Source organism: Silene latifolia, chromosome 7 (assembly GCF_048544455.1).
Source record: "Silene latifolia isolate original U9 population chromosome 7, ASM4854445v1, whole genome shotgun sequence".
NCBI lineage: Eukaryota > Viridiplantae > Streptophyta > Magnoliopsida > Caryophyllales > Caryophyllaceae > Silene > Silene latifolia.
The window spans coordinates 27,087,611-27,113,549 of record NC_133532.1 but is presented as its reverse complement, the minus strand read 5'-3'; the positions used below and the strand labels follow the sequence as shown (position 1 = coordinate 27,113,549).

Genomic DNA, 25,939 nt, shown 5'->3' with positions numbered 1-25,939 from the left:
GCCGGTCTCCTTTTTGCCGGTCTTTCCGAAATATGCGCATCCTTCATAGAACAAGAAGAAAATGGAAAGTTGCTGTAACATAATCCGAGCGTCAAAGGCACGGGTCGAGCGGATTGTGGCCTTGTTGAACGAGCGGATTCATAGGCTGGACGGGCGGATTGTGGCGTTTTTGGACGAGCGTCCCTCTGGAGAAGACGCTCGGATTCCTGGTCTTGGACGTGCGTCCCGAGGGCAATCCGCTCGGATTCTGGGTCAGCTTCTTCCTTTCTTCTTTTCTTCCTCCTTCTTCCAACAATCCTCGGGGATCTTGTCGGAGATGCAAGGATCTTTTATCATCATTGCCCAACTACTACAATATGTACAAAGGCCTTCTAGTCTTGTCTTCTCTTTGATGCTTGGTCATTGAATTCAATCAATTTAGCTCTATTTTGCCATGAAAATGCAAGGTTTGCACTCCTTTCCTACCAAAGGGACAAAACCTCAAAGAATATGCAAAACAAAGGACTAAAGAAAATAAATGACCTAAATATGCACTAAAAAGCATGGGAACAAGGCTAATTCGGGCACTAAATATGCTCAAATAATGGTCACATCAACTAGCAAGGAGGATCCACTCATTTCCCTCGGGAGTAGCATTTCCTTAACTTTTCTTAGGGTCTTAATAGTCATTTAAGCCCTTAGTAACCCTAATTCTTGTACCTAATCTTTAGTATAAATACCCCTTTGTACTACCTAGATTAGCATCACCTCTTAGTCACTTCTTAACCATCTCTTAATCAAGTTGTAATTCTCTAAAATTAGTCTTAATTTAGTTGTAATACATTTCTCAATATTAATCACATCTTAATCTTTCCTTAATTTCTCTATTGTTCTTCCTTAATTTTAGGTAATTAGAAGATTATTTGGTTTATTTGGAGGATTGACAACCTTCCATCAATCATTAAGTACTTCTATTATTCTTTGCTTTATTATTTGGAATCATTTTCATAGGTATAATTCTCTCTTAACCTTGTTTAATTATTGTTAATCACTTTCATTTATTCATCATGTTTTGCTTTGTTAGTATGATTGACAACCTTATTAGCATGCTAAACTTGATCATGAGTGAGTAGTTTCCTTAGCTAGGGTTCTCATAATTAAATTGCTTTCTTTTTGTGATTTCAACTTATGCACATGTTATGTTTGATGAAATGCGGGCCTACGAATCCTTGCATTTTTTACCCATCACCTATCTCTTCAATGAGGCTTGTAAGCATATACACCAACTCGAGCCTCATTAGACCATGCATATAGTTGAATAAGAAGGATTAAGTCGACTTGTAGGTGTTGTACAATCTAATCGATTCGGTTCCGGGATCCAAACCTTCTTAGGGATTGTAAGATATACACTAACTCGATCCCATCACAACAATTAGTGCTTGCTATATAATTAAGAACATGTTTGTATGATCAACTCCCATGAATCCCCTATGAACCCATGACACTCTAGTGCTTTTAATCAATTGTTTACATCTCCTTTTAATTACCTTGCTTGTTTTCATTACTTAACTTTTATTTTGTTGAATAGTTTAGACCAACTTCATCTCACCCCGAATTGTGACACCCTTAGACATAGCTACTTGCAATTGAGAATCCTACATCAATACCCGTCCCTTGGGATCCGACCTTTACTTACCTCTTTACTAAGAGTAGTTTGTGAAGTTATAAATATTGTTTTGGTTGGTAGCTTTTGACGACGAATTTGAATCCACACCAAAAATGGCGCCGTTGCCGGGGACGGTGTTAAATTGATTTGATTTTCATTAATTGTTTTTAGTTGTGTCTTTCTTTACCTTGGGGAAGTAAAACTCCTCAAGGTTGTTCTAATTATTTTCAAGTTGTTTGATATTTTGCATGACTAGGAGATCACAAGGTAATTTATTACCTATTGATTTAGAGATTGAAAGAACCTTAACCAACAATAGAAGAGTTGCTAGAGGTACTTCAAGAGTTGTAGGTATTGGTGAGATTGTGGACATTCAACCAAATAAAATTGAGTTTACGAACCCTTTTGCAAGAGAAGGAGAGGATAACCCAATACAAAACCCACCACAAAATCAACCCACAATGCCTAAATTTTCATCACATTCCGTACCAACCGAGGAGAACCTACCAAATGGTACTCCTACACCACCACATCTAACCGGTAATTTCATTGCCAAATCCGCATTCATACAATTAGTTGAGAGAAGTCAATTTGGAGGGATGCCTAGTGAAGACCCTCATTCACATATGGAGACTTTTTCTTACTATTGTGATGCGATTTCTCAAACCGGAGTTACTCAAGACCAAATCCGATGGGTATTATTTCCTTTTTCTTTGATTGGTACCGCAAAGCAATGGTTGAAGAGCCTAGACAAGGCTACCCTTGATATTGACTCATGGAAGAAGTTAGCACTTCCTTTCTGCACGAAATTCTATCCTCCGGAGAAGACTAATATGTTGAGAGCCCAAATCACCGGGTTTAAGCAAAGAGATGAGGAATCATTGTATGAAGCATGAGAGAGATTTAAGGACACTTGTCGTACTTGTCCACACCATGGACTTAGCGAGTGGTTTCTTGTGCAACAATTTTGGAATGGTCTATATGAAGACTCCCGCAACATTCTCAATATGGGATGCAATGGAATGTTCACCGAAGTTGATGACAATCAAACATGGGCCAAAATCGGAGAGATGGCGGTACATAATTCACAATATAATAGGCCTCAAAAGGCTACTAGAGGAGGAAAGCATGAGGTAGATTCCATCACTCAATTGGGTGCTCAACTAAGTGCTCATATTGACACCATCAATTTGAAGTTTGAGAAGGCCATGGCTAAGCTTGATGAAGCTTCCAAATCACCCAAACAACATGTTAATGCTATGGTGGCATCATCCTCAATTCCAAGTGGAGTATGTGAGAGTTGTGGAACTATAGGACATGACCAAAGTGAATGTAGGGGAACAAGTGAACAAGTGAATGCTTTCCAAGCATACAAGAGTGGCACCCCTTATTCCAACTATTGCAATGAGAATACCAAATTCCATCCAAATCATTCATACAAGAGCCAAAATGTTCAAAACCCTCAACCAACATACACCCCACCTCCAATGAGAAATCAAGCTCAAAGACCCTTTTACCACCAAAGCCAAGGTTATCAAAATCAACCTTCTTACAATCAATCAAATGACCAAAGCTTTGATGTTCAAAAAGCGGTCCTCCAAATGCAAAAGAACCAACAAGAATTTTTCACCCAAATGCAAAAAGATAGCCAAGCCAAAGACATCACCATCAACAACATACTAGCCCACACCAAGATGCTAGAAACTCGAATGACTCAATTAGCTTCTTCTAACTCTCAAAGACAAAAGGGGCAATTACCACCTCAAAGTAATCCCCCAAGACATGAGACGGTGAGTGCCATCCATTTGAGGAGTGGTACAAGATATGAAGGGCCAAAGAAGCCAATTGATGGAGATGTTGAGAATGCTAGTGACAAGCAAAGAGTTGTGAGAACTCTAAGAAAGAAGAACCCACCACCAATGAAGTTTCAAAGAAGAAGAGTGAAGAGAAGGCTAAGGAAAAAGAGCCTATTGTGATAAGACTTCCATTCCCAAGTCGTCAAGCTAAGCCTAAGTTTGGTGAACAACTTGGAAAGTTCATGGAGATTGATCAATCATGTTCCGTGTGACACCCCCATATACCAAGGAGCCTTAACAAGACCTTCCCTAGCATATATGGGCATCACCGTCTCGGTTCCCCGAGGAAAGCAATCATCAAAAGTCGATAAAAGAACATTTATAATTATTTTACGAGTGATTAAACCAAAACAACTGATTCAAATGATACACCTCATCAGCACTATGTAAACTACTCCTGTCATGACTCGTGAAGACTCATCCCGCCAAGATTCCAGGTACCATCAAAGACATCACCTGTTAAGACTGACTGCTCACCATAAGGGATCACGGCAGACACAACAGAGACAAACAAGAAACAGCCACACAAGGCCACTAACTGAGACAAGACACCACATCAACTACCGACATACTACAATCACAACCAAGCACACACACAAGTCACAACCACTCCAGCCGATAACCGTCACCGACTGTCCACTGGACCAGCCCTGCTAGTGGGGGACCGCAGCCGTCCCCACCTAAGCCCCGCTCATCATACCGAGCGATAACCCTGTCCCATTAATGTGCACATCCCCTCCCGTGGCGGGTTCCACGGAGGGCGAAACTAGGGCGTGAAGCCACTCCCGCAAGTGACTCTACTCAGCCGAGGACGCACCTCGAGAACCATAGACAATCAATCACTAGCAGCTGCCCCACAACAACAATCAACGAAATAACACAACACCAACCGATTACCATAACCAAACAACCACACTGACACTACAATTAACACAACAACCGACACACTAAACAACCAACAAAAACTGAGTAGGTGAACCTACCTTTAGCAAACCGCAACGATTCCTTGTTCAATTACATGACATCAACCAAGCAAGCAAAATCCCTATACAAATAGTACAAACACCTATTACTATCCCTACCACCCTACAAGAAACAACAACGACAAAGATGATGATGATGACATACCTACACATAGAATATCGGCGTCAAGACCGCTACCCGACTCAAGCAATCTATCCCCAAGGCACAAGCATCCTCAAAGGCTCCCATGGAAGGAATTATGGTGAAGGAAATGAGGTAAGGCGACATCTAGGTCTGAAGGAAGGAGGCGGAAATGATTTGCGATTCTATCAAAACACGATTATAAACCCTCGCTGTAAAGACGCTACTCGATCGAGTAACCAACCTACTCGATCGAGTGGCCCCTACTCGACCGAGTACTCAAGCTACTCGATCGAGTAACCTCGACTAGATCGAGTACCACTCATCCCAAGGCCTATCACGACTCGAGGCATCTCTTGCACGAATTTCCAAAGGCTATCACATGCCCCTAAGGTTGGTCAACGGGTCCCTAAAAGGACGGGTATTACAGTCTTCCCCCCTTAAAAAGAACTTCGTCCCCGAAGATCGACTCATCCTCCCCCAAACCACACGACAAGAAACCAAGGTCAACACCACCGCTTACCCGACACAGGTCAACAACTCTCTAGAAGTATTATCCCACTACGTATGTCTATCAAACATCATCATCGTCAATTATCCAACACACACCACACACTCAAGTCTCGAAGAACCACTACTTGAGTTACCGAATACACAACATGCACCAACTCGACTATTGCTTATACTACTACACCGAATTATGCAGACATACATGAACGCAATTACCAGACTATGCTGTCACTGACCAACAATTACCAACACAAAATATGCAACACGACGGTCCTGTCACAGATTCACAACAATGTATGATTTGTAGCCGCACGACGCAAAACCACTGATGACAACCCCGCTACTGCTCATGACATCATATTCTCATGATAAAACAACGAATGATTACTGAAAATAAAGTATAACGACCTGTCATCTTGTTCGATAATTATTCACTCTCACTCAATTATACATTTCCCACAATAAAACTATTAAAACAATTATAGACTCATACTTTAAATGTAACAGAGATACTATAAAATATCACAAACATATTGCAAAAAATGTTATAATTACGGCATTTTCCCTTTGCGACATTACTCTTCCTCTCTAAAAAGGAACTTCGTCCCCGAATTTCACCATCAAACGATTTCCCTGCCCCTTAACCCGACACCTACCACATCTGCTTGACATTACTCATAAACCACCACTAACATCGATTCACATACACATGCTACTTTACTATCGGACACTACGTGACCACAACCCCTACAAACGTAAACTATTGAAATTATATACTACTTCACGGTCATATATATATATATATATATATATATATATATATATATATATATAAATATATATATATATATATATATATATATATATATATATATATATCTTGGGACAAACTAGCAACCTCTCCGCAACTTGATATTATACAACCACACGGAAGAAGTGGGAATATTATAAGCATATTACTCGATCAAACAATTACAGACGGTACGTGCATGAAGCTTTCATGGTAACACAAATTGCTCAAAGTCCATATCCACCCCTGACATCCGACACCACATAACCATTACTCAGAAGCTATAGATATGTACATATACAAAAATGAACTTAAACAACATCACTTGCATGCCAAGTTCCCGCAACAATATGTGTCATTGTCCCGTCACACCTATATCTAACAAATCTTCACTAATAACGCAAGGACAAGTCAAAATGTGATTAATAATGAGACTAAAACATGTTACGAACCATCAACAACCATGCCTAATATCGAAACATCCAAAAAGAAAAGCATTCAACAATTTAATTTCGAAAAGTGCCTATAACAGTGACACTCGATCGAGTGGGTCAGGCACTCGATCGAGCTGGTCCTACTCGATCGAGTATCTTAGCTACTCAATCGAGTAGCTCGAGATTAGAATACCCCTCCAATAGACACACCTGCAGCTACTTGATCGAGTGAGGGGCACATGATCGAGTGGCTTCAGGTCAAAATTGCCCATAATTTCAAGCGCAAGCTATATGATCGCATAACTACGAGTCGGGATGATAACCCGGCCACAAATCCTGTAAAACAAGTTCAAAATAAGCATGTACGGCCTTATGGCCACCGATACAGACCAAGTTCGAAAAAAAGTACCAACCGAAACAAACTAATATCCATCATAAACTACAAGCATAACTGAAAGAAACGGAGTATCACTCCTGTTGCTGCTGCTCGCCCATCACGTCATCCTCATCTCCACCACCTCCCGAAGTGCCTGCTCCTAACGCACCAAGACACGCATCACCACCGGCTCCAGCAGCTGGTCTCACGTACCAAGGTGTCAAACCACCGTAAGGGTATAACTTAGGTGCTCCCCATGTAGACATATCCACCCCGTAAGAGTGGAAAACCCCGCTGCTGTCCCCGACTCCCCTCCACCAAACCGGATGAGGTCCCGATTCCCTGAACATATGCCATCTCATGCATGTTCCGGAGCATCAAGGTAGAGGACACTCTCTCGGCAAGGTAGCTCTCACGCGTCTCCGAGGTATCAAAAGAAGGGTAACCAGGAAATGGATACTATGGTGGTACCGGCTGCTGTGGCCAAGTCTCGGCCACTCTCTCTCGCACTCGGCGTGGCCCTCTCCCAATCCTAGGTCGATCCTCCTCAGCCCTCACGTTCTCCCCCTTCCTCGGCTCAGGCATGACTTAGAGGATCTCCGGGTCGATGAAGTACGTCTGCCTCGCAGGACGCGCATTTTCCTCCTCCTCCTCCTCATCAAAATCGGCAGATATAACTGCCGCAGGTAAAGGCTCTGTCGGTGGGAGGTGCTCAGGAGCTGGTATCTTCATCCAACTCATGCCCCACACCCTCCACGCTAAACTGCCATCCTCCAAGGTTCTCAACCATTTCAGGTCGAGGAAGTAGGCTCTGCCCAAGGTAGGTACCGGGGTGGCTAAAGGGGTGTAGGCCGGGGAAGCCTCAAAGGAAGTTAGCTTCTCAGCTAAACGTGTGGCAATGGCACCACAACTCAGGATCCTAGTGTCAGATGAGGCCATCAAAGCTAGACTGGCACACACTATGGCGGGAGCACTAAAGGTCACTCTCTCAGTCCGCTCGGGGTTAAGGTACGCCATCAGAAGCATCAACTCATGTGAGTTCAACTTACTTGATGTGAAAATTATTTGCACACATTTAGTCCCCTAATTGAACCTATTTTGCATACTAATATAACATTACATAGCCATTTTATCCGTCAAATGCTTCCTATTTTGCTTTCCTAGTGCATTTCATATGTTCTGTAGAAAAGGAGATAATAAGGCGGAAATTCCCGTTTTTTCGTGCATATTTGGAAGTTTTTTGATGATTTTAGATGGACTAGTATGAAGAGGAGGCAAGAATGAGAGCCAACAACACAAGAATAAGGGGTATGCAAGAGGAGGAAAAGCAAGGAAGCCATTACATGAAGAAATTGCTCGGAACCCAAACCAAGAGTTGCTCCTTTGGCTCTGAAAGTATGCTAGATGAAACGGCGTCAAAAAATCAAGTGATCTAGGCTTTTGAATCACTCCAATAGGAGTCCGGATGAGAAAATGACGTCCGTTTTACAATCCGAGCTCAAATAGAAAAACTGTCCGCCAGGACGAGCGTCCCGAGACCCAATCTGCTCGTCTCCTGCAGGACGAGCGTCTTCCCTTCAAAGACGCTCGGATTGTTTGACAGACAAAAATGAAGAAGAACACTGCCTTAAGATCCGAGCGTCCCATGCTTGATCCGCTCGTCTCCCCCTGCTACAGTCCGAGCGTCACGACCCACAATCCGCTCGGATTCCTTCACAGTGCAAAACGTCCTCTTCCTTGTTCCACTCGAGATGCGCATATTTTTGAAAGACTAGCAAAAAGGAGACTCGCATCTTTCTTCGAGAGGAGCACTTTCTCAACTCAACAATTAGCATTGTTATTTACCAATCTACCCTTGCTTAACCTAATGATGTACTACTATATATACCCCATTTGTAAAGCTCTCTTAACCAAGTTCCCATATTATAAATTCCTCTTAGATTAGATTAGGAGTAGATTATAATAGATTACTCTTTAATCTGTCCACAAATTACATAATTATCTTTCCTTAATTATTGTTCAAGTTTATTATTCAAGTTTATTATTGGGTAATTGAAGATTATTGGGTTATTATTGGAGAATTGACAACTCTTCATCAATTAATCAAGTTTCTTCTATTATTCTTTGCTTTATTATTCTGATCATCTTAAGTTGGTATAATTATTTTATCCTTTACTCTTTATTGTTTATTTCCTCATTCTCTTATCATGTTTACACTTGTTGTGATGATTGACACCATTAATGACATGTTTACCATGATAATAAGTGAGTAGTCTCTTAACTAGGATTAGTTGGTAATTAGGGAAAACCAACATGGGATTAATCATGCTTAATCTAATATGTTTTCATAATAAATTTGCTTGCTTGTTGTGATGTCAACCTATGCACATGTTATGTTTGATGAAATGCTAAGCCTCTGAATCTTTACATTTCACCCATCTCTTACCTTTTCAACAAGACTTATAAGATATAAAACAACTCGAGTCTTGTTAGACCATGCATAGAAGTTTAATAGGAGGAAAGTAAGTCGACTTGTAGGTGTTGTACAATCTAATCGATTCGGCTCCGGGACCCAACTCTTCCTATGAACCGTAAGACATAAACCAACTCGGTTCCTTTACAACATTAATTGCTTGCAACTTTGTAAACATGTTTGTATGATCAACACCATGAATCCCCTATGACCCCATGACATCCTAGTGCTTTTAGTCATTTGTTTACATTTCTTAGTTCATTGTTTGCTTTACTTTATTACTTTCATTAGTTTAGAATACAACTACAAACCCCATCAATTGTGACACTAGCATAAATTGAGAGAGATAGACTTATAACCCAAAGCACACCGTCCCGTGGATCAACCTCGACTTACCGCTAACTAGTTGTTTGATGAGTATTATAAATGTGTTTGATTGGGAGACCCGACGACACCTCTCATCAAAATGGCGCCGTTGCCGGGGACGGTGTTATGTGATTAAGTTCTTACTTGTTTGTCTATTTTTATTTATGCTTTAACCCTGAGGAACATGTTCCTCAAGGTTCGTTTTTACCGTTTTCTTGTAGTTTCCATGTTTTTAGTTGTATCCTATTCTTGGCTATGATGATGACCCAAGACTTGACATATGGAGTATGTGGTGGATCTTTTGAGTATGACTATGGGTATGGGGAGTTTGAGGAGCAAGTCAACACAAACCTACCTTACTATTCATACAATCAAAATCCTAACTACTACCCCAATTTTTCCCACCAACAACCACCCACCCAATACCCACTTCATTATGAATTTCAATTGCCACAATACAACCACTTTCACACCCACCCACAACAAGAAGATGAACCCATTCAAAATTCGATTCTCTAAATGATGGGAGATCAACAAAACTTCTTCAAACAAATGCTAGAGGAGAGCCAAAAGTGGGACAATGTTCTCCAAGGCATTATTACCCAAGGGGAGGAATTGTATATTCAAATTGCCCAAATAAAAGAAGGCCAAGCAACCACTCCCTACCCTTCCTTAGACATTGATCATGAATGTGAGTTTGAAGTAGTGACATTTTATATGAAAGATGAGAAGTGGGAAGAGCCAATCTCCTTGAGCTCTTGTGAGTATGAAAGTGTGGTATTTGATGAGGAAGATATGAGGTTGAGTAAGCCAAATACTCTTAGCCTTTGTGAGTATGAGGGTGTGAGTTTTGATGTGGACATTAAGGTGTTGGAGAAAGAGTTAATGAAGAGGAGTGAAGCCCCTATCTATGATTCGTATGGAGATAGCGATGATGACAAGCCTATGGAAGAAGCTTATGCGGAATATGAGTCCTGCAATGAAGAAGAGGAATGAAGTGGTGAGATTGCCTCACTTGAGGAGCCCATCCTTGAGAAATTTGAGGTATGCTTCCATGAAGAAGATGAATGTCTCTTTCCTATTGCTTATGAAGATCGGTTCGCACCCACCATGGAACATATGATTGTTGGAGATGATATGGAAGACCTTCTTCAAAAAGTCAAATCGTCATATAAAAGGTACTTGGTGGAAAAGCTTAAGAACAAAGTTGCAAATAAGCTTACTTCTGGAAATTTGGCACCCACAATTTCAACTCCTAAGGTATCCGATCATCAATGTTATGAGAATTCTCCTTCTACTTTGGAAGGATTGACAATTCAAAGTGCTATCATCATCACCGAACGTAGAGGAGAAGGTGGTAAGTGGAAGTCTCCGGATGAAAACGAACCATACTTCATACCTAGTGTTGACAAGAATCATGGGCATGTTGGTTTGAAGAATTGCAAATATTCAAGTGCCAAGGGCAAAGTGAAAGAGAGAATAAGTGACAAGCTCCCTTGGCCAAGCTTCATATTGAATTGGAACAAACCGTATTCATGCTTATTTGAGGATTGTGCTCAAGCCTTTGACCGGTTATTGAGAGCATTGAGCAACATGGACAACATCAATAACCATGGCAACAAGGAAAGAGTTTGGTGGAGTCCTCCCTCAAACCACCATTTGTAAGATACCCTTTCCTTTGACTTTGCATTACATTTAGACTTACATTTAGTTATATACATATACATTTAGCTTGCATTGGTATTATATTGCATTTACATTAGTTAGTTCATATAGTATAATTTGCATTGTAATATATCTCATATGATTAGATTAATTTGCATGGTAATATATCTCACATGATTCATGTAGATAGTTGCATATAGACTAGAATTCATGCATAGTCACTAATGACCAATCCTATTCTTTTCTACACTAGAAATAGTGTTTAAATCGGTTTGGGGAGGTTTGATCATAGGTGACCATAGTTTACTAGAAATCATGCATTATTTAGTGTAATGTAGATTGCATTCATTTGTTATATATGTCATATAGAATTGCATTTAGTTAGAGCATGCATTCATTCATATCATATCATTGCATTTGTAGTTTATTTCAAAAAAATCAAAAATCCAAAAACATGTACTTTCTTTTTCATTCCTACTCCTACACGTACATTGAGGACAATGTCCAAAATAGAGTGGGGGATGGGAATTTATATTCCAAAAATGCATAAAAATTGAAAATTTTCAAAAAATCACAAAAATATGTCCTTTAATTTTATAAAAACAAAATCCATAAAAATTTGAAAATTCCAAAAACCAAAAACATGTTCTTTAATTTAGTAGTGTAGAATTGTATATACTGGTGTTTTTGTTCTCTTCTCACATAGATACAACACTACATTTGAGGCATTAGCAAGGGAAAATGAAGACCGCTTGGTATGATCGCTCTAATCTCTATTTCCCTTCCATTTCTTTTTCATTTTTCATATGAGGAGGATGGGCTTACATGTCAAGGAGGATGTGGTGTATTTTGTTGTTCCGGTTTGTGTATCTATGTGTTGTTAGGAGTTGCATTTAGCTTATATGGCATAATAGTTGGTAGAAACATATGCATTAGGATGTATAAATGTTAGTTGCATCATGGCATATAGTTTGCATGTTAGAAAAACTTTGTGAAAGCATCTATGTGGGAAACTTGACAAGTGTATATAAGGCCCTTGTAGATACTTTTTCTTCTTAAGACTTTGCTTGTTAGAATACTTGTAAAAAACCCTAGGATGTCTCATATTAGTATCCTTTGACCCATGGATTAAGGCCTAGTCAATAGTACCTTGTGGTGTGATAACTCCTTGGCTACCGTTTATTCCAAGGTGACCCTTGAAACCATGCAACCATCATTCATCCATATTCTACCATATTTTTGTCATCAAAGGGAATGGGCACAAAAATTGTTCAAATTTGAGTTCAAGAAATGAAATGAAAGTTTAAAAAGTTTGCAAAATGCATCAAATGAAAAGAGGAGCAAAAATAGACTCCTAATTCTTCAAATATAAGCACCCTCCCTACAAATGGGGTAGCTCTGAAAATGTTCAAAAGAAAATGAAAAAAGTTGAAAGTTGTCAAGTATTGAAATGCCAAAAATCAAAAAGAAATGGCAAAAGAAGTGTTCTCAAATGTTATATGCCACAAGAAATTGGGGGGAAAAACAACAACAAAAACAAACTCCTAAAATGAAACTCAAATACTATTGATCCCTTTTTCCATCGTATCCACTTTTGTGCATGGTAGAGAGGGGACGACCCTTCTTCTTGTCTAGGCAAGAAGGGGAATTCCGCGATCCTCCAGTATTTCTAACACCATAAGGAGTCTACTCTTGACGAAAGCATTTAACGATTGAGGACAAAAGTACCCTAGCTTGACACAACTTGGAGGTGATTTACTGGTATCCTTCTAGGCTTAGTAGTTTGAAGAAACCATATCTATGAAGGAGTGTGTACCCTTGAATTGATTCCCCTTTAGATAATTTCTGCCACTTAGATGAGGAAAGTGGTTATTCCTTTTGTAGATGCATGCATTACTTGTTTTGTGTACTTAAATGCTTGGATGTGTCGCCATTTTGGCAAGCCCCATGATGTGACCATAATTGGCGCATATTTAGCCCCCGAATTACCATTGTTTCCATGCTTTTTAGTGCCTATTTGGGTCATTTCTTATCTTTAGTTCTTTGTTTTGCATATTCTTTGAGATTTTGATCCCTTGGTAGGAAAGGAGTAAGAATCTTGCATTTTCATGGCAAAACGAGGCTAAATTGATTGTATTCAATGACCAAGCATCAAGAAGAGACAAGACTAGAAGGCCTTTGTACATATCATAGTAGAAGAGCAATGTTGAGAAAGGATCCTTGCGTCCCCAAGGAAATCCCCAAGGAATTTATGAAGAAAAGGGAAGAAAAGAAGAAGAATTGACGCTGACCAACAATCCGAACGGATTGCAGACAATCCGCCTGTCCAGCCTCAACAATCCGAGCGTCCCTCCTTGGAATCCGCTCGGATTCCCCCTCAACAATCCGAGCGTCCCTCTCCTGAATCCGCTCGGATTGCCCAGCCCAAATCCGGCCGTCCCGACTCTAATCCGCACGGATTTCAGTACAGCACGGATTTCATTCTTCAAGCTACGAAAAGAGAAGCCCTTCTCTCAGAAAATACCGGGTCCTCCTTGCTCAACTTAAAAAGTGTAATTACTAGTTTAGCCCTTAGTTAACCCTAATGCATCCTCCCTAATTTTCACTATAAATACCCCATTAGTCTAAATTAGAGGAGCATGTTCTTCTTATCAATAATTAGTGTAGTTAATATCAATCAAATCTCTCTTCAATATTGTAATCAAGTATTAATCAAGTTTTAATCCAAGTTTTAGTTCTTTAATCTCTCTCTTGTTCTTCCTTTATTTTGGGTAATTGAAGATTATTTGGGTTATTATTGGGAGATTGACAACCTCTCAATCTAGGATTCAAGTACTTCTATTATTCTTGCTTTATTATTGGAATCATTAGTAGGTATAATCTCTTAATCCCTTTTTAATTATTGTTAATTACTTTCATTTATTCATCATGTTTCATATTGTTGGTATGATTGACAACCTTGCTAGCATGATCAACATGATAATGAGTGAGTAGTCTCTTAGCTAGGGTTTAATGGGTGATTAGGGGAAACCATCATGGGGATGATTCATGCTTAAATCAATATGCTTTCATATCTTATTTGCTTGCTTGTTTTGATCTCAACTCATGCACATGTCATATTTGATGAAATGCTAAGCCTATGAATCCTTGCATTTACTATCATCTTCTATCTTTTCAATGAGACTTGTAAGACATAACCCAACTCAAGTCTTGTTAGACCATGCATGTGTTGAGTAGGAAAGATTAAGTCGACTTGTAGGTGTTGTACAATCTAATCGATTCGGCTCCGGGACCCAAACTTTCCTAGGATTGTAAGATATAACCCAACTCAATCCATCACAACAATAATTGCTTGCTTATAATTTGAGAACATGTTTGTATGATCATATCCCATGATTCCCCTATGACCCCATGACACCCTAGTGCTTTTAATCAATTGTTTACACCCCTTTTTATTCATCTTGCTTGTTTATTTTCATTGTTATTCTAGTTTAGTAACCTTCTACACCAACTCAATTTGTGACACCCCTAGACACTACTAGTTACAATAGAATTCTCATTTCAATACCCGTCCCTTGGGATCCGACCTTTACTTGCCTCTTTACTAATTGTAGAGTTGTTTGTGAAGTATAAATTGTGTTTTGTATCGACCATTGACCAACGACCACATATACTTAATTGTGAACACGAAATGGACCCGATCAAAAATGGCGCCGTTGCCGGGGACGGTGTTTAATTGATTTTATATTTCTTTTATTGTTATTAGTTGTGTCTTTTTCACCTTGGGGAAGTAAAAACTCCTCAAGGCTTGTTCTAATTGTTTTCAAGTTGTTTGATATTTTGCATGTCTAGAAGGTTACAAAGTGATTTGTTACCTTTTGACCGTGAAATCGAAAGAACCTTGACGAATAATAGGAGACTTGTTAGGAGGAATTTGAGAGGTGTTGGTGAAGTTGTTCAACCCACTAGTGAGTTTGTCAATCCTTTCGCAATAGAAGGAGAAGAGAACCCATTACACAATATCCCACAAAATCCACCTACAATGCCTAAATTCTCGTCACACTCTATACCCACCGAGGAGAATCTACCAAATGGTACTCCTACACCGCAACATCTCACCGGTAATTTTATTGCCAAGTCCGCCTTCATCCAACTAGTTGAGAGGAGCCAATTCGGGGGAATGCCTAGTGAGGACCCTCATTCTCATATGGAAACCTTTTGCGATTATTGTGATGCTATCTCTCAAACGGGCGTGACTCAAGACCAAATTAGATGGGTCTTATTTCCTTTTTCGTTAATCGGCACCGCAAAGCAATGGTTGAAGGGCCTTGATAAGGCCACCCTTGGAATAGATTCTTGGAAGAAGTTAGCTCTAGCTTTCTACAAAAAATTCTACCCACCGGAAAAGACCAACATGCTAAGAGCTCAAATTACGGGTTTTAAGCAAAGGGATGAAGAATCTTTGTATGAAGCTTGGGAGCGGTTCAAAGGTGTTTGTCGCTCATGTCCTCACCATGGACATAGCGAATGGTTTTTAGTGCAACAATTTTGGAATGGTTTATATGAAGATTCTAGGAACATTCTCAATATGGGATCAAATGGAATGTTCACCGAAGTTGATGACAATCAAACATGGAACAAGATTGAGGAAATGGCGGTCCATAATTCACAATATAGTAGACCTCGCAAGGCTACTAGAGGAGGAAAGCATGAAGTGGACTCCGTTACTCAATTGGGTGCTCAACTTAGTGCTCACATTGACACAATCAACTTGAAGTTTGAACAAGCTATGGCTAGACTTGAGGAAAACTCGAAATCATCAAAGCATCATGTCAATGCCATGACGGCATCCTCATCAATCCCAAGTGGGATATGTGAGAATTTTGGAACTTTTGGTCATGACCCAAGTGAGTGTAGGGGAACAACCGAACAAGTTAATGCTTTCCAAGCTTACAAAAGTGGTACCCCTTATTCAAATTTTTACAATGAAAACACCAAGTTCCATCCAAATCTCTCATACAAAAGCCAAAATGTTCAAAACCCTCAAACAACATACACTCCACCACCCATGAGAAATAAAAATCAAAGACCCTTTTACAATCAAAACCAAGGTTACCAAAATCAAAATCCATACAATCACCAAAATGACCAAGGTTTTGATGTCCAAAAAGCGGTTCTCCAAATGCAAAAGAATCAACAAGAATTTTTCACTCAAATGCAAAAAGATAGCCAAGCAAAGGACACCACCATCAACAACATTCTAGCTCACACCAAGATGTTGGAAACACAATTGACCCAACTAGCATCTTCAAGCTCACAAAGACAAAAGGGGCAATTACCACCTCAAAGTAATCCCCCTAGACATGAAACGGTTAGTGCCATTCACTTGAGAAGTGGTACAAGGTATGAGGCACCGAAGAAGCAAGTTGAGGATGAAGTTGTGGAAGCTAGTGAAAAGGAAGAAATTGTGCAAAACTCCAAAGATGGAGAATCATCAAAAGAAGAAAGTTCAAAGAAAAATGAAGACAAGGCCAAAGAAAAGGAGCCCATTGTGATTAGACTTCCTTTTCCAAGTCGTCAAGCCAAACCCAAATTTGATGATCAACTTGGAAAGTTCATGGAAATTGTGAAGAACTTAGAAGTCTCAATTCCTTTCACGGAATTAATCAATCACGTCATCGCCTATGCAAAATACATGAAAGATATCCTCACAAAGAAGAAGTCGATCCGGAAACTTGAGACTATCGCCTTCACTAAGGTGAGTAGTGCAATACTTCAAGGGAGTTCACCTCCAAAGTTAAAGGATCCGGGAAGCTTCTCAATACCGTGTACCATTGGCGACACGACGATCAACAAAGCCTTATGTGATCTAGGGGCTAGTGTGAGTGTCATGCCATACTCGGTAAGTAAAAGGTTGGGAATGGGAGAGCTTAAATGCACCAATATCACACTTCAAATGGCCGATAGATCGACGAAGACACCATTAGGGATATGGGAAGATGTCCCCGTGCGAATTGGGAAGTTTTTCATCCCGGTGGACTTTGTCATTGTTGATATGGAGGAAGATTCCAACATTCCAATCATCTTAGGAAGACCTTTCCTACACACTGCGGGTGCGGTGATTGATGTGAAACATGGAGAGCTCACTCTAGAAGTGGGAGATGAAAGCATAACTTTTAATCTTGACAAGACCATGAGAGCTCCTCGTTTGCATGAGCCATGTTTCATGATTGATCATTATAGCCGGAAAGATGAAAGGAAGAAATCGGAACTCCAATGGAGGAAGAAAATTGAAGATGCTCCATTCAAAGAGCAAGTGAATTGTGACAAGGAGAGCTTGCAAAGCTCATCAAAATCAACCAAGGAAGAAGAGGATGGCCTCATTGGCCAAGAAAAGAAATTGGAAGAGTTGTCTCCATCTAAGCAAGAGATTTTCAATGATCAACTAAATGAAGTTTGTGGTCTTTGGGACGACGAGTTTGAAGGGATTTTTAATCCCTACATTGGGCATGCCATCGATCATGATCAACAACAAGAGCCACGGTCTATTGAGGACCTCTACCACAATAATGAACAAGCTTTTGATTACTTCTTCAAGGTGTTGAGCAACATCAACAACACCTTGAACATGCCCCCTTGACATCTCATCAAGAATGAGAGTTTGGTGGAGTCCTCCCTAAACCACCACTTGTAAATATTTCTAACTCCCTAACTTAAATTTCAATTCTTGTATTGCATTTTTGTCATTTTTGGATTTTATTTACTTTGATCAAAATAATTGTCATGAAAGAGAGAAGTGAGGGAGGGACTAACGATTTCAATTGATTTGTAGTGCTTTACCTTAGTGTGGGGATGGGAATTGCCTAGGCTATCCATGCCTTAGTAGTGCCCCCACAATGAAGAACACAAGAAATGAAGAAGAATGGAAGAATGGTAAAGGAAAATGCATTGTGCACGAATGAAGTGAATCCGGGTACAAAGGACCAGAATCCGAGCGGATTCCCCAGAATCCGCCCGTCTTCAAGAATCCGAGCGTCCAACTGAGAAGACGCCCGTCCTGAGCTGAGCTGAAAATTGAAAATTTCTTGACTGTTGAAGAATCCGAGCGGATTTCTGGAAAGACGCCCGTCTCATAGAATCGTCCGTCTTGTGAAAGAGACGCCTCTTTGCAAATTAAGAAAACAAAGAAATTTCTCTCGAACTAGAATCCGTCCGTCCCGCAAAGAAATCCGCCCGTCCCATCACAGAAGAATCCGAGCGGATTCCCCAGAATCCGCCCGTCCTTAGGCGAGCTTCTGAAAATTTTGAAGCTGCAGAATCCGCACGGATTGGGCCTAATCCGCACGGATTGCCCCTGCGTTTTCGAAAATTTCGACTTCTTTAAATACCCTCCCACCTTCATTCCTTCATTCATTCATTCATAAACACTACCCACAACATCAAAACCCTCATCCTCTCCATCACAAAAACAAAAACCCTCAACAAAATCCACCAAAATCAAATCAAACCATCCTTCAAACAACAAATCAATCACTCCATCTTCAACAAAAATCAAAACTAAGAACAAAATCTTCAACCTTTGAGTCGATTTTTGATTTCATAAAGGCAAAGCCTTTCACCTTCAAGTCGATTTGGGCATTCTACAAATTGAAGATTTTTGATTCTTTTCTTAGTTAGTTCATCAAATGGCAAGGACAAAGGGTGCAACAAAGGCAACAAAGGCACCAAAGGCAAAGGCTCTCTCTCAAAGGAAAAAAGCTCTCCAAACAAAGAAAGCCTTGGCAATGGTGGTAGCAACACTAAACTTGGAAGTACAACAACAACAACAACCAATTTCTATGGGAGCATCACCTTCTACTCCGGTAATCGATCAACTCTTGCATTATCCGGAGGTAACTTTTATTTCCGATACCCATAGAAATACATTTGTCAAGTTTGCTATGAAATCAATTCAATCCACCAAATTCATATGTAAAGATGCTTTGGAGAAATTGGGTGTTCTTGAACAAACAAAAGCCTTTTTCAATGCCATGGGTTTGAAGAAATTGTTTGAAACAAAGGAATCGACATACCCTTCCCTTGTCTTGGAATTTTTAAGTTCTTTAAAAGTCACCAAAGTTGAAGATAGGGAAAATCTTGAGTTTCGTCTAGCTAACATTAGTAGACGCATTACCTTTAAGGAATTAGGTGAAATTTTGGGTCTTAGCGATGAATCGAGATATCTTAAGCATTATGGAAAGTATGACCCCGAGCCTCTTTGGGAGGCAATCTCCGGGAAAAAATTTATGATTTTCATGCTTGTCGTGCTCTTTTGGTCCATCATCCGGGCATAAGAGTATGGCACAAAGTTGTGGGAAATACCATAATTGCTAGGAAAGACACCAATCATTTCACAAGACTTGATTTTATTCTCCTTGAATCGGCTTTGAATGTCGGAAGAATTCACACCAAGCCTTTCAATTCTTTGAGGCTATTGGTTGATAGATGGCTCCATGTTGATAGTGGGAAGAAGGGTACAACCATTATTGTTAATGGCGGCCTAGTCACGGTCCTAGCCAAGCACTTTGATCCTAATTTCAATAAGGATAACAAGTACAAGGCAAAGGAAGGTGGCCATCTTATTGATATGCCTATTATGATTAACAAGTTCAAGTGGGTTGCTCAAAACCCCCTTGACACCAAGTGTGGATGGCTTACTAGTGAGGCTCGATCATTCACTTTACCCGCGAAGATTTGTCGCCTAAGTGTCCACCGGACCAACTATCTACTTCCCTTATCCGAAGAAGCCGAGTACATCATTCAACAACAAAAGGGTGATCATGAAACCCTCTCCTCTTCCATTGTTATACCGCCTTACCCCTTTGTGTATGAAGAGTTCAAACCGCAAGGAGTTGAAATTGGGAAAGACTATGTCACTCTTCTTATGCAAGCCATGCACAAGCAAGCTTATGAAGATCGGAAGAATGCATATTTGGCTCAATATCCTCCCCTCCTACATCTAGCTAGGCAAGGACTCCTTGATCCATCTTGTCCTTTGCCTAGTTGGGCGGATAAAGAAGCCTTGTTTCCGGGTGCATCTAGGGACGTGGTGGAAGACAATGAGGTTGTTGGAAATGGTGAAGAAATTGATGATAATATTGAGGAAGAAGCAAGTGGAGATGGAGAAAGAGATGGTGAAGATGATGATGAACAAGATGATGGAGAAAGAGAAGAAGAAAGTGCCAAGGAAAGTGGCAATGTGACCACTTCTCATGAGGGAAGTGATGATGATGATAGCATGATGGAAGACTAGCCTTGGAGACTCCTACACTCCCTTGGTTTGTCTATATCTCTTTGTATTTTATTTCATTTTGATCATTGTTGGTTTAGTCCTAGCAACATCAAAGGACTCACACCTCGGTACCATTGAGGTGTTCTTTTTTGTTCCCATTTGTGAAATCCAAAATGACAATCTAGTTTCATGCATAGCATAGTGTGTGCATGAACTATACCCATCCTTTGACATTAGCAATAGTGTCTTATTTGGTTTGGGGAAGTTAATGCATACCCAACGGGAGGTAATCTAAATTATCCTCTCCGTCATAACAAAAACCATGCATCATGTAGTATAGCTTAGTGTAGAATTGCATTTAGTATAGAAATCATGCATCATCTTTGCATAATTTCCATCATTTTGGCCATTGAGGACAATGCCCATATTAGTGTGGGGATGGGAATTCTAACACTTAACTTTTATTCAAAAACCCATAAAAATTGAAAAATTTCAAAAATCATAAAAATTTGAAAATTGAAAAACCAAAAACAAGTTCATTTCCTTTGTATATATTGTTTTGTATATATTGTGTTTGTTTTATCCTTGTTCACTTTGATTGACTACGCCACATCCGAGACATGAGGATATTGAAGACCGCATGGTATGATCTTTCCAATCTCCTTTTTCCTCTTTATGTTAATGACTATGTGGCTTTATTTTGATTGATGCGGTAAAAACAATGTGAACTTAGGACTTGCATTTAGTTTATATGGCATATTAGTTGGTAGAATCATATGCATTAGGATGTTTATATGTTAGTTGCATCATGGCATGTAGTTTGCATGGTTAGAAAATTTTTGCGAAACCGTCTACTTGGGAAGCTTGACAAGTGTATATAGGCCCTAGTAGATGCTTTTTATTCTTAAGACTTTGCTTGTTAGAATACTTGTAAAACACCCTAGGATGTGTCATGCTAGTATCCTTTGACCCATGGATTAAGGCCTAGTCAAGAGTACCTTGTGGTGTGATAACTCCTTGGCTACCGTTTATTCCAAGGTGACCTTTGAAACCATGCATACTTCCATCATTCATCCATGTTCTACCATATATTTTTGTCATCAAAGAGAATGGGCACAAAACAAAAAGAAATCAATTTGAGTTCAATGAAATGAAAAGTGAAAGAAAGTTTGCAAAATGCATCAAAAGAAAAGAGGAGCAAAAATAGACTCCTAAAGCTTCAAAAACAAGGCACCCTCGTTACTAATTGGGGTGACTTTGAAAATGTTCAAAAAGAAATGCAAAAAAGTTGTCAAGTATTGAAATGCCAAAAATCGAAAAGAAATGGCAAAAGAAAGTGTTCTCAAATGTTATATGCCACATGAAATTGGGGGGAAAAACAAAAACAAAAGCAAACTCCCAAAATGAAACTCAAATATCTATTGATCCCTTTATCCATCGTATCCATTTTTGTGCATGGTAGAGAGGGGACGACCCTTCTTCTTGTCTAGGCAAGAGGGGGAATTCCGCGATCCTCCAGTGTTTCTAACACCATAGGGGAGTCTATTCTTGACAAAAGCATTTAACGATTGAGGACAAAGGTACCCTAGCTTGACACAACTTGGAGGTGATTTATTGGTATCCTTCTAGGCTTAGTAGTTTGAACAAATTGCATCTATGAAGGATTGTGTACCCTTGAATTGCTTCCCTTGTAGATAATTTCCGCCACTTAGATGAGGAAAGTGGCTATTCTTTTTGTAGATGCATCCATTATGTGATTTTTATGTGCTTAATGTTTGGATGTGTCGCCATTTTGGCAAGACCCACCTTGCCTTGCAAGAAGGCATCCTACCTCATGGTTGTCTTGTTGTGAGTTGAAGGGGCGGAGTGAGACCCGCTAATTGTCTCATATCGGCTATTATTATTAGGATAGGTTAGTATTGGTCCTAGTCTTTGTCACCTCTTTACTCGGGACGAGCAAAGGTTCGGTTTGGGGATATTTGATGTGACCATAATTGGCGCATATTTAGCCCCCGAATTACCATTGTTTCCATGCTTTTTAGTGCCTATTTGGGTCATTTCTTATCTTTAGTTCTTTGTTTTGCATATTCTTTGAGATTTTGATCCTTTGGTAGGAAAGGAGTAAGAATCTTGCATTTTCATGGCAAAACGAGGCTAAATTGATTGTATTCAATGACCAAGCATCAAGAAGAGACAAGACTAGAAGGCCTTTGTACATATCATTGTAGAAGAGCAATGTTGAGAAAGGATCCTTGCGTCCCCAAGGAAATCCCCAAGGAATTTATGAAGAAAAGGGAAGAAAAGAAGAAGAATTGACGCTGACCAACAATCCGAACGGATTGCAGACAATCCGTCCGTCAAGCCTCAACAATCCGAGCGTCCCTCCTTGGAATCCGCTCGGATTCCCCCTCAACAATCCGAGCGTCCCTCTCCTGAATCTGCTCGGATTGCCCAGCCCAAATCCGGCCGTCCCGACTCTAATCCGCACGGATTTCGGTACAGCACGGATTTCATTCTTCAAGCTACGAAAAGAGAAGCCCTTCTCTCAGAAAATACCGGGTCCTCCTTGCTCAACTTAAAAAGTGTAATTACTAGTTTAGCCCTTAGTTAACCCTAATGCATCCTCCCTAATTTTCACTATAAATACCCCATTAGTCTAAATTAGAGGAGCATGTTCTTCTTATCAATAATTAGTGTAGTTAATATCAATCAAATCTCTCTTCAATATTGTAATCAAGTATTAATCAAGTTTTAATCCAAGTTTTAGTTCTTTAATCTCTCTCTTGTTCTTCCTTTATTTTGGGTAATTGAAGATTATTTGGGTTATTATTGGGAGATTGACAACCTCTCAATCTAGGATTCAAGTACTTCTATTATTCTTGCTTTATTATTGGAATCATTAGTAGGTATAATCTCTTAATCCCTTTTTAATTATTGTTAATTACTTTCATTTATTCATCATGTTTCATATTGTTGGTATGATTGACAACCTTGCTAGCATGATCAACATGATAATGAGTGAGTAGTCTCTTAGCTAGGGTTTAATGGGTGATTAGGGGAAACCATCATGGGGATGATTCATGCTTAAATCAATATGCTTTCATATCTTATTTGCTTGCTTGTTTTGATCTCAACTCATGCACATGTTATATTTGATGAAATGCTAAGCCTATGAATCCTTGCATTTACTATCATCTTCTATCTTTTCAATGAGACTTGTAAGACATAACCCAACTCGAGTCTTGTTAGACCATGCATGTGTTGAGTAGGAAAGATTAAGTCGACTTGTAGGTGTTGTACAATCTAATCGATTCGGCTCCGGGACCCAAACTTTCCTAGGATTGTAAGATATAACCCAACTCAATCCATCACAACAATAATTGCTTGCTTATAATTTGAGAACATGTTTGTATGATCATATCCCATGATTCCCCTATGACCCCATGACACCCTAGTGCTTTTAATCAATTGTTTACACCCCTTTTATTCATCTTGCTTGTTTATTTTCATTGTTATTCTAGTTTAGTAACCTTCTACACCAACTCAATTTGTGACACCCCTAGACACTACTAGTTACAATAGAATTCTCATTTCAATACCCGTCCCTTGGGATCCGACCTTTACTTGCCTCTTTACTAATTGTAGAGTTGTTTGTGAAGTATAAATTGTGTTTTGTATCGACCATTGACCAACGACCACATATACTTAATTGTGAACACGAAATGGACCCGATCAAAAATGGCGCCGTTGCCGGGGACGGTGTTTAATTGATTTTAGATTTCTTTTATTGTTATTAGTTGTGTCTTTTTCACCTTGGGGAAGTAAAAACTCCTCAAGGCTTGTTCTAATTGTTTTCAAGTTGTTTGATATTTTGCATGTCTAGAAGGTTACAAAGTGATTTGTTACCTTTTGACCGTGAAATCGAAAGAACCTTGACGAATAATAGGAGACTTGTTAGGAGGAATTTGAGAGGTGTTGGTGAAGTTGTTCAACCCACTAGTGAGTTTGTCAATCCTTTCGCAATAGAAGGAGAAGAGAACCCATTACACAATATCCCACAAAATCCACCTACAATGCCTAAATTCTCGTCACACTCTATACCCACCGAGGAGAATCTACCAAATGGTACTCCTACACCGCAACATCTCACCGGTAATTTTATTGCCAAGTCCGCCTTCATCCAACTAGTTGAGAGGAGCCAATTCGGGGGAATGCCTAGTGAGGACCCTCATTCTCATATGGAAACCTTTTGCGATTATTGTGATGCTATCTCTCAAACGGGCGTGACTCAAGACCAAATTAGATGGGTCTTATTTCCTTTTTCGTTAATCGGCACCGCACAGCAATGGTTGAAGGGCCTTGATAAGGCCACCCTTGGAATAGATTCTTGGAAGAAGTTGGCTCTAGCTTTCTACAAAAATTCTACCCACCGGAAAAGACCAACATGCTAAGAGCTCAAATTACGGGTTTTAAGCAAAGGGATGAAGAATCTTTGTATGAAGCTTGGGAGCGGTTCAAAGGTGTTTGTCGCTCATGTCCTCACCATGGACATAGCGAATGGTTTTTAGTGCAACAATTTTGGAATGGTTTATATGAAGATTCTAAGAACATTCTCAATATGGGATCAAATGGAATGTTCACCGAAGTTGATGACAATCAAACATGGAACAAGATTGAGGAAATGGCGGTCCATAATTCACAATATAGTAGACCTCGCAAGGCTACTAGAGGAGGAAAGCATGAAGTGGACTCCGTTACTCAATTGGGTGCTCAACTTAGTGCTCACATTGACACAATCAACTTGAAGTTTGAACAAGCTATGGCTAGACTTGAGGAAAACTCGAAATCATCAAAGCATCATGTCAATGCCATGACGGCATCCTCATCAATCCCAAGTGGGATATGTGAGAATTGTGGAACTTTGGGTCATGACCCAAGTGAGTGTAGGGGAACAACCGAACAAGTTAATGCTTTCCAAGCTTACAAAAGTGGTACCCTTATTCAAATTTTTACAATGAAAACACCAAGTTCCATCCAAATCTCTCATACAAAAGCCAAAATGTTCAAAACCCTCAAACAACATACACTCCACCACCCATGAGAAATCAAAATCAAAGACCCTTTTACAATCAAAACCAAGGTTACCAAAATCAAAATCCATACAATCACCAAAATGACCAAGGTTTTGATGTCCAAAAAGCGGTTCTCCAAATGCAAAAGAATCAACAAGAATTTTTCACTCAAATGCAAAAAGATAGCCAAGCAAAGGACACCACCATCAACAACATTCTAGCTCACACCAAGATGTTGGAAACACAATTGACCCAACTAGCATCTTCAAGCTCACAAAGACAAAAGGGGCAATTACCACCTCAAAGTAATCCCTCTAGACATGAAACGGTTAGTGCCATTCACTTGAGAAGTGGTACAAGGTATGAGGCACCGAAGA

General features: G+C 39.8%; 3 non-coding genes across 3 annotated transcripts; all 3 read right to left on the bottom strand.

The window, feature by feature from the left end:
• Positions 1-2,478: 2,478 nt before the first annotated feature.
• LOC141593325 (small nucleolar RNA R71) lies at positions 2,479-2,585 on the bottom strand. The gene has a single exon (XR_012521416.1). It is a non-coding gene; the product is annotated as a small nucleolar RNA R71 (small nucleolar RNA).
• Positions 2,586-15,633: 13,048 nt separating this feature from the next.
• On the bottom strand, positions 15,634-15,741 carry LOC141593742 (small nucleolar RNA R71). The gene has a single exon (XR_012521810.1). It is a non-coding gene; the product is annotated as a small nucleolar RNA R71 (small nucleolar RNA).
• Positions 15,742-24,934: 9,193 nt separating this feature from the next.
• LOC141593741 (small nucleolar RNA R71) lies at positions 24,935-25,042 on the bottom strand. Its single transcript, XR_012521809.1, has one exon. It is a non-coding gene; the product is annotated as a small nucleolar RNA R71 (small nucleolar RNA).
• Positions 25,043-25,939: the final 897 nt, after the last annotated feature.